A 7822-nucleotide genomic window follows, 5' to 3' on the forward strand; every position below is an offset into this window, starting at 1 on the left:
TAGCACCACAATCTTGTTTCCTTAGGTTACCTTATTTAAAGCAAGGCTGGAGGCAATGAGGATACCAGGTTGGAGGGTATGATCCCTTCCCCAGGAGTGGATGCTGAGTGTGAGCAGCAGCCTTGCTCTCCAGAGCCCCTTCCCTCAGCACATCCTCCTTGATGATCCTCCTTGCAATTTTTCCTCCAAAACCTTACAAGTGGAGATACAGCAAATAGCCCAAGAGTGCCAGTGTTCCTAGCTGCTGTCTTCTCCATCTTTTTCTGAGCTGGGGGAGAGCAGGGACCATGCCCTGCCTCACCCTTTTGACCAGAACAGGACTGGTCATGGAGAGGTGGAGCAGGCTCTCCCCATATGGAGATCCCCTGTGGGGGTGTACCAAGGCAGCACACCTCCTGAGAAATTTATTTCATCATCCCTCACTTTTATAAGGAAAAGTATATTCCCCTTGTCTGTAGGAGAAAAGATGCAGGACACATTTTCATATCCTTCTGCTCAAGCCTCTGGAAGCTATATGTACACATATGATTTCAGAGCTGACTATACAGTATTTTGCAAAGCAGCACCTCTCTGACTTTCTTTGCAATGTCCTTTTGTTCTGCCAAAACCCAACAGATGTGTCCTCTGCTGGTAAGCATTTTAAATAACAGCTCATTCCTTTCCTCCCCCTTTGCAATACTGTTTTTTTGTTTAATTTCCTTCCATCATTCACATCATAGTCTTCATTAATCTTCGAGGAACATTTATGTTTGGGTGCTGTTTGCCTGGAAAGAGCCTCCCTCAGAACAGCTCTTAGTGCTGCTGCTCTGACAGAAAGACCTGTCTTTCACAGAGCTGATAACCCAGCTTCAGCCCCGCTGTCAGTCTGCTGGGAAAATGAGTCCTTTATTCCCAGGACTCTTGTTAATTTAATTATTTTTGTACCAAGTGGTTTTTTTCAGAAACTGACTTCCTGCAAACATGCACTATACTGCCATGGTAATATACAAATGGTTTAATCATGCATCTGACAGTTTCTGCTGCAGAATGTATTTTCTGCTCCTAAGAGATCAGTCAGACCACTTATAAACTCCAGAATTTAGATATCTAATCTCTTCTGACAACCAAACCCAGAATTAAATGCTGTTCACTGGGAGGCAAAGTGGAGAACAATGGCACTTGCCAGCCCTCATTCCCATCTCAGTGTGCCACACACACTTCAGCCTTTGCCTGGCTTTAGTCCATGCTTCAGATAAGTGGTCACTCAAGACAATAGAAATCGGTTCCAGGCAATGTAGGGCACTCGTAGTTATTGTTTAAATGTACATATTTTATGTAATTTATTTTACACAAAAGGCAAAGCACCCCCAATTTTGGCCCCTGAGTGGCTGTCTTTAGGTCAAGCACCCATCTGAGAGCTGCACTTCTGCTCCCATTATTCTCCTGGAGTAGAGCCTCTTATGTTTGGACAGAAGCTCTGAATATGAAACCATGGTGCATCCTGGTATCACAACTGCTGAGGAACTCTGCCTAGGCAGGCAGAATGCTCCAATGGCTCAGGCTCAAGAATATCGGTTTTGTACTGTTGACTGATGAATTCCATCCAGTGACTCACCACTTCTGGGGTCTTTCCCTTTCCCTTTCCCTTTCCCTTTCCCTTTCCCTTTCCCTTTCCCTTTCCCTTTCCCTTTCCCTTTCCCTTCCCCTTCCCCTTTCCCTTCCCCTTTCCCTCCCCCCTTATGAACCCATTGAACCTTATGATCATCTCCTTACAGGAGAGGGTTTGTCTGCTTGTATTTGATTTGCTTGTCCAATTAACAAAATCCTTTATAATGCAAATCACCACAGGGTCTCATTTAAATCTAAGTACAGCCAGGGAAGCCTCATGTCATCTCATGTGCACCTCTGGGTCCTCCTGAACCAGTCTAATTTCTCAGAGCAGGCATTACTAGAGATGTCTCCTGTGTGACTGGAGCACTGCTGTCCCTGTGTGAGTAACATGATCTAGGAAACACAAACATCCAGCACCAATTCAGAGCCAGGGCTGCCAGCTCCTCACCAGCAGTACCATGCTCTGTGAGCAAAGCCATTCACAGCCACTGAGCTGCTTAGGAACACGCCATTATTTGCCTCAAAGAGAGGTAGCAAGTTTGATTTTTGCAGAACCAAAGTTGGGGCGGACATCAAGAGGTGCCCAAGAGCAGCACCTGGAAATGTAAAGGAATACAGGTGGATCTGGTTCTGGTCTATGTTATCACAAGTTACCTCTGCCTTTCCAACAGACCTAGCTTCCATGCTCTGAGTCTGAAAGGTAAAAGAAAAAGACACAGTTTTTGGAAATTCATTATCACAAAATCACAGAATGGTTTGGTTTGGAAGGGACCTTAAAGATCATAGAGTTCTAACCCCCTGGCTATGGGCAGGGACACCTTCCACTAGACCAAGTTGCTCCTGGTCTAACTTAATATGCAAAGATAGTTCCTTTGCATACTAAGAGAGGAGACTGCTCTTAACTGATTCAGTGTTTGGAATAATCCCACCAGCATGCTTTTCATGTAGGTGTCGAGGTCTGCCCCCTCCAGCAGAGTCAGTGGAGAATTAGCTCCTCCAGGCAGTAATTTACAACACCCAGGCTGGAAGGCTACAACCCCAAATAGGAAATAGGGATGCTAGAAATACATCCCAGTAAGCCCACATCCATTCATTTAGTGGCATGAGCATTGCATGTGATCAGGTGGGAAACAGCTGTGTCTGGGTCCTCTGACCAGCAGTGCCATTCCAGAGCTGGAGTTATCCTATTTGAACACCTCTCATATCAGCTCCAGCATCACAGGCACCTGACAGCATGCATTCCAGTTTACTTGCCTACTTTTCCCAAGTTTGCCATGTAAGACCACACATAATATTGTCTTGACCACACTTTCCTACTAGAGACACTATGTCTTTCTCAACCTCAATCCTACCTAATAGGGGGCTGCCACATCTGGGGATGTTAGCCCAGAGCAAAGCCCTCCTCACCCAGCACAACAGGTACATATGTACAGCCCTGAGTGAATCTGTTTTCTGCCATGGAAACTCCTCAAACGACTCCCACCTCCCCTCTCACCTGTGGCAAGAGAGCAGCTCACAGATTTGGAAATCACTCTCTGCCAAAATAGGATCTCTGCCATTTGACCAGAAAATCTGTGTTTCAGATCTCTGCAGGAGCAGAAACCCTGTCCTTTTACCAATTAGAAACTTGGAAGGCATTCAAGTAGAGGAAACCAAGAAAATTATGTTCACGGTGGATGTTCTAGAGATGAGGGAAGCTGGCAGGCCTACAGGCAATTTTAAAATACCAGCAAATAGCACTCTTGGGATCAAAAGCTGGAATTAAAGTACATTTACATCAATGGAGTCTGCTGATCTAAATCCTCTCTTCCCTCTGCTGGTAATTTATAACTGGTAGTAAATAGGAAAATGTGTATTTCAGCACTGAATGTATTAATCCTGTCTTCTGCACAGTGGGGTGAAACCTTGCACATCCTGGCAGGCTTGTACACTGAGAAATATTTCTGGGGATGGTAACTGAGCTATGCCAGGCAGTCCTCTAACATGTGATAGAACTTTGGCTTCACAGCCAGCAAGCCAGAGCATGAGCCCAAAGGATTACAAGCATATCTACAGATAAAATCATAAACATAAAACTGGAGACTCACAAAACTGAGCTGGACACCCTAGAGCTGTGCTGATAACACGGGGCTGAACTCGGGCTTGGCTACTGGCACTTTGCAGCATGTCAAACAGTGAAAATCTCCCTGACTTCAGCAAGGATCTGGTTCACACGTGTTTTCTCTGTTCAGATGTACTAATGGCTTGTAGCCAGTGATTTTCAGCTCTGTTTCCACCCAGCATGTGTTAACTCTGGCAACTCAGGCAAGCAATTTTTTCATAAAACAATATTGCAGTTTCCTCTCATTTCTGCTGAGATGCTTTTTTCACAAGCATTTCAGAATTTCTTCTCTCCCTGGGTTTTGGGCTCTTAAACATTTCCTACAAGGAGGAGTAGCATAGGCTGAGTTTGTATACCTCTGCCTTCCTCTTCTTTCCCAGCCTGGTTTAGCTACTAGCTCCAGTAGAGACTGCCATTCCTGCAGCCCAGCTGAGAGCATCTGTCCTTCTGGCAGGACAGAGGCCAACACAAACAGCTCTGCCTCAGCTTCCCACTAAGGCAAAACCTTGCACCATTTGATTAACTTATTTTCTGCTCTGGGCTTTTTTTTCTTGTTGTTGTGTCACAAAGAATCTCCTTGAAGAGTTTTCTCTCCTTCAGTCCCCTCCAAGGTTTCTGAAGTCCTCTGAATTGTGTGGCATGCTGTTTGGGTCTGTGTCAGCAATGTCAGTGTCACCATTCAGGCACCATCTGAACTGGCAGTCCCTGACCCATGTCTTGGCTCTGTGGGGTTTATGCCCTTCTATCTCTTACTTTTCCTCTTGTCCACCTCTTCTCTTTTCAAAATGGATCTGAACATTTGAGGCTCTGGGCTCTATCTGATGCTGCAGTTGGGATTTTGCCACCCTGGGAGATGCAAGCCTGTACCCTGCATAGTTTCACTATGCACCTACCCAGCATGTAGCCTAAACTCTCAGGTGGCAAAGAGAAGCCAGTAGAGGAAACAAAACGGAGTTTCCTGCTCTAAAAGCAAATGAAGCTGGAAGACACTGGAAGAGGGCTGAATTTCTACCCTTCAGCTGGTCATGGAGGAGGTGAACTTAGGCAATTCCTTGTACACCCTGGGAGGGACAAAAGGGCAGGGAGTCCATGGCAGGACTGGCTTGCTAAGGGGGTCAGCCCAGGTCAGATGAGGAGCTCTATGAAAGGTTCAGTTACAGTAAGAAATGGGATAGCTGTTGGCTAGGAAGGTCACTGGGAACTTTGAGGATAAAGGCATCAGTGGGGCCAATGATCTCTGACCAGACAAGTCATTCTCAGTCTTAGCACTTCAGGCTAAGGATGAAAGGGCATCTCTACCATCAGCTCTGATGGGTATCAGTGGACTGGTCTGCATGTTCAGGGTGCCATCCTTGCCCCGAGCATGGTGCTATGTTCTCTGAAGTGGGGTCATGCTAGTGGTTGATGCTGAGTTGTGAGGCCCCTGGGACTCTCTGCTGACCTGGGCTCTGTTCAGACCCAGTCTATCTCTGACCTATCCAGACCAGAAAGGCTACTAATAAGTTTACTAATTGGGCTTCCTTTATTAGAAAGATGCTTCCTAAGGCTGCTTCAAATGTACCCATTTGTGCAATGTTGTCTGGGTGATGTCTAGATGTTCTTCTAATCCAGATATCACCTGGTTATATCCAAACAATTGTTTCCATTAATTTGAAAGCAATATTCAGTGAAACTGACCCACAACTTCTGTTGGAGCCCTTGCTTTGCAGGGCAGTGGTGTCACAGCACCATCTCCTCAGTTTTTCTTGCTGTGAGCACATCTCATTTGAGGTCTACTGACACTGTGATGCTTTTGCTGCTCAGAGGACATGACGAGCTCTTGCCAGCCCCAGCCACCCCTGCTCCCCTGGTTGAAGCAGTGACTGGGAACTGAGTGAACTGGAATTTGAGCAAATGAAAGGAATGCGCTTAAAGGAATGCCAGATGTCCTGGGCAATTACAGTGTTACAGAGAGGAAAAGATCTTAAGCACAGCAGTGGGTTTGCCTGGGCATCCCCCAGGAGGTCAGGGAGTGCGTGATGGCTTCTGACAAGAACACCATGCCTCCTTCACCAACACAAATTTGTTTGGGGTTTTCTATTGTGCTTTAACTGTGAGAGGAGGAACAGCCAAGGAGGGATGACTCACAGCCGTGCTGGAGGCAAGGCAATGACTCAGAGGTGGAGCTGGCTTGCAGTCCAGCTGCAGCCTTACATCACAGGGCAGTGCTGGGGATGGAGAGGCTCCCAGCACACTCTCCTTACTAGCAACCCTGACAAAATATACAGTGAACTCTTCTTGGCATCTTTTAGCACATTCTCTGCCAAAATTTGCCCCATATGTTCACCTGCTTCCATCTGACTCAATGTACCATGAACCCAAGTGACCAGGCTTAGTCCCAGGATTGCAGGGGAGGCCTCAACCTCTGCCTGTATGTGATAGCAATAAAGCCTACTGCAAATGCCTGGCCTGATGCATTTGACAGCTGTATTTACCACCTTGGTTTACATCTGTATCACACTGGGGAGTCATCAGTCCTGGGGTTGATTAATGCACCACAGTGCCCAGCCATGACACCTCCTCAAAGGATGTCTGTGTGACTTGGAAGGACCTCCTGGGGAGGCTTCATCCAGCCTGGAGAACTGCTCAGCTGCAGCAGGTGAGCCTTGCAAGAAGCAGCTTGTTAGCACTGCCCAGCAGGCTCTGCTGTAGGGAAGCTGCTGTGAGAGGCAGGGGCACGCTCACTCATGAGGTGGATGCTATGCACTCCCCATCCTGCTGTCTGAGAAAGTCCTTCAGTGTGGAAACATTGCCCAGCTGCTGTTGGGGATAATGGCAGAAAGGGCTAAGAAGGGCATGCAAAGGAGCCCAAAGAGTAAAGCTGACTCCTTCCCCAGGGAAAAAAAAATTTATGTGCTCAAGATGGGACACAGATTTATTCCCCCAATTCCTTGAGTTGACAAAGGTAACAGAAGCAATGATCCATTATCTCATGTGGAAATGGTGGAAACAAAGGTGTTTTGGCCCTGCTGGAGGAGCAAGGAGTGAAGAAGGCAGGTGGCTGGAGGAGCAGCTCACCCACTGCACTGCCTGAGCTGGGCTGGGCACTGCATGTCACCTGCTCCTGATGCCAGGCTCAAACCCCTTTGGTTTATTGTCTTTTATTTCTCTTCACTGGAAGGATTTCTCAATCACAGCAAAGTGTGTTTTAGTGATGTTTTTTCCCTTGGTCTTAGGACATGTTGACAATCTCACTTCCTACCAACTGTAACACTGCAATTGCTTAATGCAGAATGTTGTCACATTACTAGCTTCTCAGACAGAGCATTTCAAGTTTTTAACCTCTCATTCAAATGATTTCATGAAAGTGCCATGATAATTTTACTGTTATAGCCATAAACATCAGATGCTGTGCAAGTTTCTGTTCAAACAGCCCAAAACCCCATTTATTTCAATAAAATTACAATCAGTAATTTGAATCTTTTCATTTAAGAATGTGTTTCCACACGAAGAAAATTAACTATTCTCAGATAAAATCAATTATTGCCAGCAAATGACTATTATTTTGACTTGCACTAACAGTTGCTAATAATGCAAGATGGGGAGGGAGAGGAACATGTGTCTGTACCAGCTGTTATCTCACTCTTATCCAAAAAGCATGAACAAATTGCTGGCAGTAATCACAAAAAGATTTTCTTTCTTCCTCTTCAAGCACAAGTATAACAGCTGTTGCCTCCAACAAGTGTAATGTTTGCCCTATTGATGCTCATCCCATACAGAGTTTTATAACAGACCAAAGACGAAAACAACTTCCCAAAATGGTAACAGTTGTGCAATGAATCAAACTTGTTTCCTGTGGTTGGCACTCAAATAAGAAAAAAAGCCAAAACCAAAGTGGCCACATGAAGATGGGATGTCCCTACGCCCAGACTTGTCCTGTATGAAGAAAGACAGTAGCAGCAGAAATTATCACTCTGCTCTCTTGGCAGGGCACTGCCTCAGATTTTCCCACAAGTCCTTTTCTGCTGCTGTATCAACAACTGCACTCCAGTCTCACCAGTACACTCTATTCTGGTACTGTCCAAAACAGTTTCAGGCTGAGGTGAAATAACTTAGGTCAGCTCACTGCAAAATAGTCTTAAAAGAGATGCA

This window comes from Oenanthe melanoleuca, chromosome 3, assembly GCF_029582105.1.
Source record: "Oenanthe melanoleuca isolate GR-GAL-2019-014 chromosome 3, OMel1.0, whole genome shotgun sequence".
In the NCBI taxonomy this organism is placed as follows: Eukaryota; Metazoa; Chordata; class Aves; order Passeriformes; family Muscicapidae; genus Oenanthe; species Oenanthe melanoleuca.